The sequence below is a fragment of the Acyrthosiphon pisum genome, chromosome X (assembly GCF_005508785.2).
Source record: "Acyrthosiphon pisum isolate AL4f chromosome X, pea_aphid_22Mar2018_4r6ur, whole genome shotgun sequence".
Classification (NCBI taxonomy): domain Eukaryota; kingdom Metazoa; phylum Arthropoda; class Insecta; order Hemiptera; family Aphididae; genus Acyrthosiphon; species Acyrthosiphon pisum.
Genome location: NC_042493.1, coordinates 100005158 through 100015434, shown reverse-complemented (window position 1 = coordinate 100015434; position 10277 = coordinate 100005158). Strand labels below are relative to the sequence as shown.

Sequence of the window (10277 nt, the reverse complement as noted above, 5' to 3'; positions counted from 1 at the left end):
ACCTTCATCAGTACTTCTTGGAACACTGTATTCTATAAATATTCAAATAAACATTAATAATTTAAGTCAAAATATTAAGATTATTATGAAAATTTATATTATATAATAATATAATAGGTAATTGTTATATTTACTATTAGTTTTTTTAAACAGTAATACATGTATTACTATATGTGCTATAATACCTAAATTTAAAAGAAGCATAATACTCGTAGTATAATATATAATATATACCTAATATACTACAACGTCTAGTTGCATTATCTGCATTTTCACTCAATCTCTTATTCATAGATGTAGTGGTTTCATTTAACTTCCGATTGTTTTTAATGTTTGATGCCCCTATTTATATACAAGTAATTAACATTATAATAAGGTGTACTATTCATTAAAATATATTAACCAATATATTATCTTGAATATTTAGGTAAGATTCCAATGAAAAATACACATAGATCCATAAAATGATTATCAAGAATAACTTACTAGGCTGAAATTCTTCCATTCGCCCCGAGTGACAAACATCATCGTTTGTTACTTTGAAAGAGGATGACAGTGTATGAATATACCTAACTTCACTAGTTTTACTTCTTGGGATACTGTATTCTAAATATTAAAATAAACATTATAAAATTTAGGCTGAACTATCAACATTGAAATTATTATTAATATTAAATTGATAGCATATAATAATATAGTAATAACAATTGCGATCTGTTAATTTACTACCTTGTCATTATAATACCTATCTCAAATATAAGAATGTATTATAGTACTCGTAACATATATATATATATATACCTAATGCATTATTACGTTTAGTCCCATTCTGTTCATTTTAATTTGATCTATCATGTACAGATGTAATAGTTTCTTTCGACTTATAGTTGTTTTCATATTGAATTTTTGTAGTTATGTTTGATGCACCTATTTTTATACAAATAATTAACATTATAATAAAGTGTATTACTCATTAAAACATATAATATTAACTGTAATATTTAGGTAAGATTTCAATGAAAAATACAGATCCATAAAATGGTTATCAAGAATCACTTACTAGTCTGAAATTCTTCCATTTGCCGCGAGTGAGAAACATCATTGTTTGTTACTTTGAATGGGGATGACGGTGTATGAATATACCTAACTTCAGTCGTGTTACTTCTTGGGATAATATTGTATTCTAAATATTAAAATAAACTTTATACAATTTAGGCTGAACTGTTAACATTGAAATTATTATTAATATTAAAATAATAGCATATAATAAAACATAGTAATAATGATTGTAATAATAATTTCTTTTGTGTTACTAATAGAATTCTGCCAGTGTTAACAGACACTTAAACAGACATTGTAAGAACAGCCCTTATACTAATAGTATAAAGCACTAAATACTTTATGGTATAATACCTATAAACTATTTAATATAAACATAGAAGAGAATTGCGACTGAATAAATACAGACATAATATTATACATAAAACAGTTTTCAAGAATAACATACTACTATGCGGTTCTTCAATATGTGATCTTAAAGATAACGATGGTGTAATATTTGAACTTTTCTGGTCAAGGAATTCTGAATATAATAAAAATTAGATATAAATTATAATATTAAACTTATTTATTTATACTAAAAATGAAAAGTATTACTATCATATTTGCCTTCAAAATCTAGATGTCTCCTGACAAGTTTATTTAAAATGTTGTCATCTATAAAATATATATTTATAAATATTAGGTATACAATTAAGTAGATATATAACCCCATTAATAGTAACAATGAGTAAATATTTTTTTGAGGTATAATTTGTAATGAATATCATAATAATAAAATATTTAATGTTTAACTTGAGTCCTTAACTAGATATACTATTATGATTTATAACTGGTTTTTGGTATAAATTATATGAAGAAACATTTTACAATTTTTTACTTGATGTTGGTGATACTAAAATAAAATATAATATGAAAAAACTATTTACCAAATTCTAAAACAACTGATTTAAGTAAAAATAATTTATCACTAACTATAAAATATATTATTTTACTTAAATTATTTTAGTTACATTATTTTCATGTAACTGTAATATTGTTGATGTGTACATCTACTGTATAATGTATTCATTTTTCTTACCTGAAAACAAGTCATTCCTTACAGGATCCTTACAGGATGATGGATCTCTACTACTTATTCATCACTATCTTCATTAACAGCATTTTTATTATCACAATCTAATTAGTAATTAAAGTTATTTGTTATTGTTATAATAATAGGAACATTAAAAATTATACTTGAATTACTATTACTGAGTCGTGCAGATAATACAATTAATTAAAAAAATATAGATCATACCAATTTCATTTTCATTAGGTTTATAAGTTGGCGGATTGGCTATTTCTACTAAACTTGTAATACCATCACAATTTCTTATTGTTTTCTTACCACTTCATGGTCTAAGTCTGATGTATGTTCAGCGAGTTTAGCTTTAGCACTAGCTTCTTTTAAGGTGTCTAAAATAATAAATTATGAAACATATTATTTCAAATAGTTGGTACAATAATATATAAAAAATAATAGTTACTAATATGGCTTTTCATTATTCTGGTAGGAAAATAGTCATAGTCTTCATTATTTGGTTGAAGTTTATGTTCTATACATTTTCTTATATGTTTTTTAGGCCATGCACATAAATTATTCTTCATCCAATGTGAAGGCACAGCATCAACAGTGTTTTCTTTTATAAAACAAACAACTGAATACATCCTACAATTTTAACTTGTTTAGTAAACAAACATAACATTCATTACATTAATTTTACATAGAATGAAGAAATGGAACAGCAATTGATTTATTTTCAAAATTAAATACCATAACTTTTTTCTTTATATCAGATATTTGCCATGTTTGTAAAAAATTAGATAAATTATTCTAAATAAATTCTATAAATTCCAAAGTGTGAAGATTTTATAGATTTGTCATAAAAGTCTTGCATGCAATCAAATTTTTTACCTATTAAAGTGACTTGTTCAGTATTTGTTGAATGGGCTATATTAATTAGTTTAACAATCTCATTATTATTGGAACAAAAATAGGAATCTGCATCTATTTGCGATTTAAATTTGAAATTATTAAATAATAATTTATTATACTGTGGACTAGTTGTATTTTGTATTAGTGGACCTCTGTTATGTGGGCCAACTAATTTGAGTCTTTTTTTGGATTTAACATTGTTTTTGAGTTTTCTGCGTTCTTCATATCTAAGTACTACTTGTTCTAGAGGTTTATCTGGTTTTCTAAAAAGTGATTTTAATGTTTGCATATAGTTCTTGAACGGAAAAGCACTGCAATTGTCTAAAGGTCCGTAGCGCTCATAGTCATCAGCTATATGCAACAAGCCATGAATGTTATGAGATGTGTAATGACTACCATATATATCTTTAAATGAATGTACAAAGTATTTCAATAAGCTGCGTGCATAATTTATGTAAGACAAATGATCTGGACTTAGTAGCACTATCATTGCGATGCTTAGAGCCATATAGTGTTTACAGCAATTAACTGATAAAGTCTTTTTTAATATTATGGGAAAAATATACAGCAGGTATGTTCTGAACTCAGTGGCCTTAAACCGAGCAAACTCATCTAGACTTCTAGGTTTTCTTGAAAACTCACAAGGAAATTATGTTTTCAAGCTTATTGCATCATGTGATATTATATCAACTTTCCATGAAGATAATCTCACACTATATGGTCCTTTTTTCCATAGGAGTATTAATTTTTTAACTGTACCTAAGCAAATCAAGTGCATATAGTCTAGCGAAAAGTTTGTCACGACATCAAATCTGGGTATTTCAGATAAACATGATACATCTAATGACGTTTGATATTCTTTATCAATTCTGTCTAAATATTCACCATGAGTTCTACTATCTGGCTGTAAATCAGATTCATTATATAGGAAACAAGTACGATTCTCAAGAAATTCTTCTTCGACTTTACACCTAGTGCAAGAAAAATATCAAGTGTGTCCTTTCACATTTAGCACAAATGACTTGGCTGGACTGTCGCAACAAATAACATCCACAGTTATTTCATAAGACTTGCTATTTATTAAAGTACCATTTGATATTAGATTTTTAGCCTCCATTACAAAATTGTTAAGAAATTCATTGCTGCTAGATGGTTTTTATTACCATGAAAAATGCCCACAGGCAAAACTAAATTGTCATGAGGTCTTATATAAGCCAGTATAGACCAAAACTGACTGGTTGTACTTTTGGAAATTGGCAAACCATCAATACCTATTACCAATTTTATTTCATTAACATCATATTGAAAATTATCTTCAATTCCACTGCTCAAACCAAAGTGGTAATATTTTTCCGAGTCAATAATTTGCATACAGGTATTATCAATTGATTTAGTTTGAAGTATTGTTCTAGAATCTCTTGGCATATTTGAAAAACATGAATGTTTTCGAAAGATTACTAATAGGCCGTCAAGAGCACTATGAGTTATAATATAGTTTGAAGTCCATGCAGAGAGCATATTACACATTAATGATATATTGTCAAACGGTTGACTTTTGTCTGATTCATAATTAATATCATTTTGAGGCGAACGTTGAATATCACAAGATGTTTGATTTAAATGATGTATCTTTTGGTTATTGATATTTGGATTTTCCATAAAAGATGTATAGGGAGAAAAATGACCATTGATATTAGAAACATCTGGTGGAACTTCAGAATTAGTTTGGAGCCCAAGATTAGTACATTATTCGTCTTCTATATTACAGATATTAGGTGAAATTATAGGAACATTATCAGAAGTGTAAGCAAATAACTGTTCTTGAATGTCTCTTTGAACGGTGACTTTTAAATTTATTCATTCTACAAATATAAACACTTACTCAAAACTAATAATATAATATTTAAATTTGAATTCTACAGTGGCAAAATCAGCAGATAGCTATTGGTATTATTAAGTGTTTACATAATTACGCATAATTATTAGTGTATGAATAATATATAATATTAGAATGCGAAGGCCTAATTTATACTGATAGGACCCAAAAAATTACATGAAAATATTATCATACAAATAAATAGTTATAATTATAGTAGTTATGACGTTAAGACATAACCTAGTATAATACAAGATAGTTGCTTATCATCAGACTTCATATGATTATATAGATACTATATATTGTAAAAAATTAATAAAAGTAAATAAAGTTAGCGTTATATAATTATACAAATAGTAGGTAGGTATCTAATTTATATATTAAATGGGATATTTAGTTGTAAAACAACAAAGATTAACTCATTAAAGGTAAAAGTAATTAAATTGTAATTAAATATTAAATAAAAATAATTGGGTAATAATTTAAAAAAAAAAATTGGACTAACAATTAATGATTAATGTTAAAATAAATTACCAATAATTAAAAATTATAAATACCTACATTTAATTACCTACCAATATATTTTGTCAAATAAAATCAAGATCTATATACCAAAATCAAGAAGCAACAATTTCACTATTAACTGAGAATATTCTGTTAAGTTTTCAAATTCTTATTAGGTAGTTGGTAATTATAAGTCTAAGTTTGTATGACAAAGACTACCCTAATGAACATGTTTATGGTCGAACTATTACAATTTTTTTTTTAATGTGGTATAATACATTTGGTTTAATATTAATACACTCTGTATACAATTTTTGAAAGAAAAAATAGTTAGTAAGTTAAAACATTATAATACCTATACCTACCTACTATATATTATTATCAGTATAATGAACAATTTTGTAGCCAAATCCCAAACCTATATGTAAGTCATACATTATAATAAAGGAGTAAAGGATTGATAATTATTATTATTAACTTGCACAAGAAATCACAAATAAGTAACGTGTAAATAAGTGTTTACCTTGTGGGGACCTTTAAAATGAGAATTTTTAAAATCTAGCTTTTAGGTGCACATCCTCGGGTATAGACACCCGTTTTCAAAAGCGCCGTGAAAAACAAAAGAAAAATTAAAGAAAAACGAGAATTTTTACGCAAAATCTGATTTTAAGAAAATTGATTTTGGTTTTTGGTGCAACTCTTAAACAAATGGTACATGAAATTTTAACTGAATATTTATATTAGCATTTTCTATACACCATAACATTTTCCAAATATTTAGAGCTCTTTACGGACATTTTCAGTTTCTATTTTTTTAGTTTTTATTTCTATAAATTATCAATAAAATTTTATTTGTCAGTTAAAAAAGCTTGAAAATTTAATAGAAGGTTCCTATTATATTGTTTCAAAAGCAGACGAAAAAAAATAAAAATCCACATACACAATTTTTTTTATAAGCATTTAAAGTTAAAATATTGACAAAATACTTAAAAATGACGAAAATTTACAAATTATTTTGAGTTAGAAGTTCATAAAAATTTTTCTTTTTAAATCTAAGATTTGAAAATGTATTACAAGATCATTCATAAGTTTGTCTATCTTTATAAAAAAATAATATCCTCAAGCAAATCAAATTAAATTTTTATAAGCGTTTGAATTTCATATTTTTACAACATTGGATATTCACTCCATATAGGTACTACACTTGTAATAAATTATAAAACTTACTCAATTCCAATGGATGTAGTAAACTGGTAAGCAGCAATGGTAGTATCTTCCGATTTCAACAAACAAAATATGATTAATAAATGATATCACTTAACGTGTTCAGCACTATGGACTGCAGAATAACGACCAAAAATGATTAACATCAAACATACATCATATACTGTAAATACAAAACTATTATCAGATATATATTTTCAATATTAATTACACATAAATAGTAATATAATATAATCATGAATGATTGCATAGTGTATTTCATATTAGGTATAAATTGAATGTAAATTTAAACAATATACAAAATGTTATAGGTACTACACTTTTAATAAATTATAAAACTTACTCAATTCCAATGGATGTAGTAAACTGGTAAGCAGCAATGGTAGTATCTTCCGATTTCAACAAACAAAATATGATTAATAAATTATATCACTTAACGTGTTCAGCACTGTGGACTGCAGAATAACGACCAAAAATGATTAACATCAAACATACACCATATACTGTAAATACAAAACTATAATCAGATATATATTTTCAATATTAATTACACATAAACAGTAATATAGTATAATCATGAATGATTGCATAGTGTATTTCATATTAGGTATAAATTGAATGTAAATTTAAACAATAAACAAAATGTTATAGGTACTACACTTGTAATAAATTATAAAACTTACTCAATTCCAATGGATGTAGTACACTGGTAAGCAGCAATGGTAGTATCTTCCGATTTCAACAAACAAAATATGATTAATAAATTATATCACTTAACGTGTTCAGCACTGTGGACTGCAGAATAACGACCAAAAATGATTAACATCAAACATACACCATATACTGTAAATACAAAACTATAATCAGATATATATTTTCAATATTAATTACACATAAATAGTTATATAGTATAATCATGAATGATTGCATAGTGTATTTCATATTAGGTATAAATTGAATGTAAATTTAAACAATAAACAAAATGTTATAGGTACTACACTTGTAATAAATTATAAAACTTACTCAATTTCAATGGATGTAGTAAACTGGTAAGCAGCAATGGTAGTATCTTCCGATTTCAACAAACAAAATATGATTAATAAATTATATCAGTATATCACTTAACGTATTCAGCACTGTGGACTGCAGAATAACGACCAAAAATGATTAACATCAAACATACACCATATACTGTAAATACAAAATTATAATCATATTTTCCAATTCCTCCAATTATGGTGGAATATATTTTATCATACACGTTTAATTGTGACATTTTTATACCTATACAGTATATTATTCTTATCGGAAATCGACGTCGCGTCGTCGTAATTTCGGGGAAAAAATAAATACCCACGTCCGGCACTAAAAATAAACAGATCGCTTACAATAAATTTCATAACGTTATCCCATCGCCTGTTAAAATAATGAACAATCAAAGTGAATCAATCCTATTTAGATTGTAAGTACTGTGATCGGGACCGGACCGAGTTCGGACCGAACTGAGACCGTACTAAATTCAGACCAAGCTGAGACCGGACCGAACCAATTTAACTTTTTTTTTTGAAACCGAACCGGACTGAAAATAATGCATTTGATCCTAGGACTGGACAGGACTGAACCAAATAACTCCTTAAAAATATTGAACCAGACCAAATAGACGATTCGTTAGTTTTTATGTATTAGGACCGGACCAAACCGCACTACGGTCCGAACCGGACTGATTTAGACCGGACCATGCAGAACACTAGGATACGGTAGACACGCGGTTTGTCGACCAGGTCCGGGGATGTGACTCGAGTGAACGTTAGCCTGGCCAGCATAGATAGAAGATGAACGGTATAACGGCGTCAGTGTTGGCCGTCGGCCAGTCTGCGATCGGTGGATCAGTGTGGGTAACGGGGGAAACATAGTACATTGTATAATATGGGGAAACAGGTTGCCCTGTCAGTGCCGCGAGCGGCGCGACGGCATCGACCGACAATGCCAGTCCGGCAACAGCTATTGTGTGGAATAGATGAACCATGCTGAAGGGGGTTGGAGTGGTACACTGGTGACATAACATTACCGGCTGGCTGGTGTGTGTAGCGCGCGACAGGTAGAATGATAGTATAATTGTTGTGGTAACTGTTATCGGTATGCTTAAACATAATAATATAGGCAAAAATGCTGTGACGTTACACAGGTTTAAAGTATAACGTTTCAACATTTACAATATTTGCTTGGGTACTAACATTGTTGTTAAAAATTTCACAACTAAATTTTAAAGTAGCACTCACAATAACTGAAGAACATTGAATAGCTAAATTTTTTTAAACAATACTATTACTATACCTTAATGATTCTGTAAAATTGTGTGATTTAGGTCAACTATTTTAATCTATGTTTGATACTGCAGTTGTACTACAGTTGTGGATGGATCTCTTTATGTGATGATCAAAGTGGTCGGTATTCTCTTTTGGTTCAAGTTTAGTGCAAGTGTATGCCTACACTTATGGATTGAGGTTGATTGGCAAGAAGTATCGATTGATGATATTGTGTAGGCTTTTGAACGGACAGAACCAATTAAACTTCTTGCAACTGAATTTGCTATAAAATAAAACATAATATTAATGACATTACATTATCACATTATTTAATATACAATTTATTTCAAGTGTATCCTTACACTTAGGGGTTGTGGTTGATTGGATCTGTGACCAATCAATTTGTGAACAATGTTCTAATTCATCTGAAATATTAAAATAGCTTTACATTACTGAATTTATTATTATATTATTTTTTAATTTAAAAATTAATAGTTAACGTAAAATACCTAGGTACCTGTGATTTCCTCTTGTTCATTCAAATTTTGATAGAACTGCATTTGGAATCAGACGAGTCCCTACAAACTGTGACCCCTCAAAACGCCTTGAACACAATTTGTAGTGCCGATAACAAATTGTTGTGTCCACATCAATCAGATAATTTCGTCGAAATAAAACCGCCCACAGCTTGCATCTGTATTTAATGTAATATAATTATTTCAATTTTTAATGACAATGAATCAATAAAATAAAATGAAATTAGATAATGGTGGTGTTGTTACAGATAATAATTATTATTAATAGTTCCTGTACAAAGTTATAGGCATTTACCTTACAGCCAAAATTGGAAAAAGAGGAAAACTGATTTGGGATAATGACCCATATTTGTAAGTGCATACCACATACTTAAAAACCAAAAGGAATCGACAAATGCAACTATATGATATTCTCCAAATTGAAATGATTTTGTTAATAGTTTAATACGCTAAAAACAATAATATACTCAAGATAAATTTAATAATAATGTACGAAAACGGTTGGCGCATACAGGTTACAGATAGTTAATGTGAATCTAGGAAAAAAAGCCCCAATAACATTCATAAAAAAAAAAAAGCCCCGTGCCAACTACAATTGTTTTTCATTAATTATGTATAAATGTTGTACAAATATTCATCATATGGAATTTGAGGTTTTTTTATTATAATTTTGAATCACTTCCATTATATATTCGCACAATTAATTTTAAATAATCAAAAGGTTACACGATAATATCCAGATAAAAAATGCGTACTGAAGAGAATATCATACCTAACATTGCTAACATGTAGGT

The 10277-nt window shown here is 27.8% G+C and overlaps 1 long non-coding RNA gene across 1 annotated transcript; it reads right to left on the bottom strand.

Annotated features, from left to right (window-relative positions):
* Positions 1–491: 491 nt before the first annotated feature.
* LOC100161668 lies at positions 492–1179 on the bottom strand. Its single transcript, XR_003838660.1, has 3 exons — positions 1061–1179; positions 802–927; positions 492–606 (listed from the first exon to the last, which is right to left on the bottom strand). It is a non-coding gene; the product is annotated as an uncharacterized LOC100161668 (long non-coding RNA).
* Between the last annotated feature and the right edge of the window lie 9098 nt (positions 1180–10277).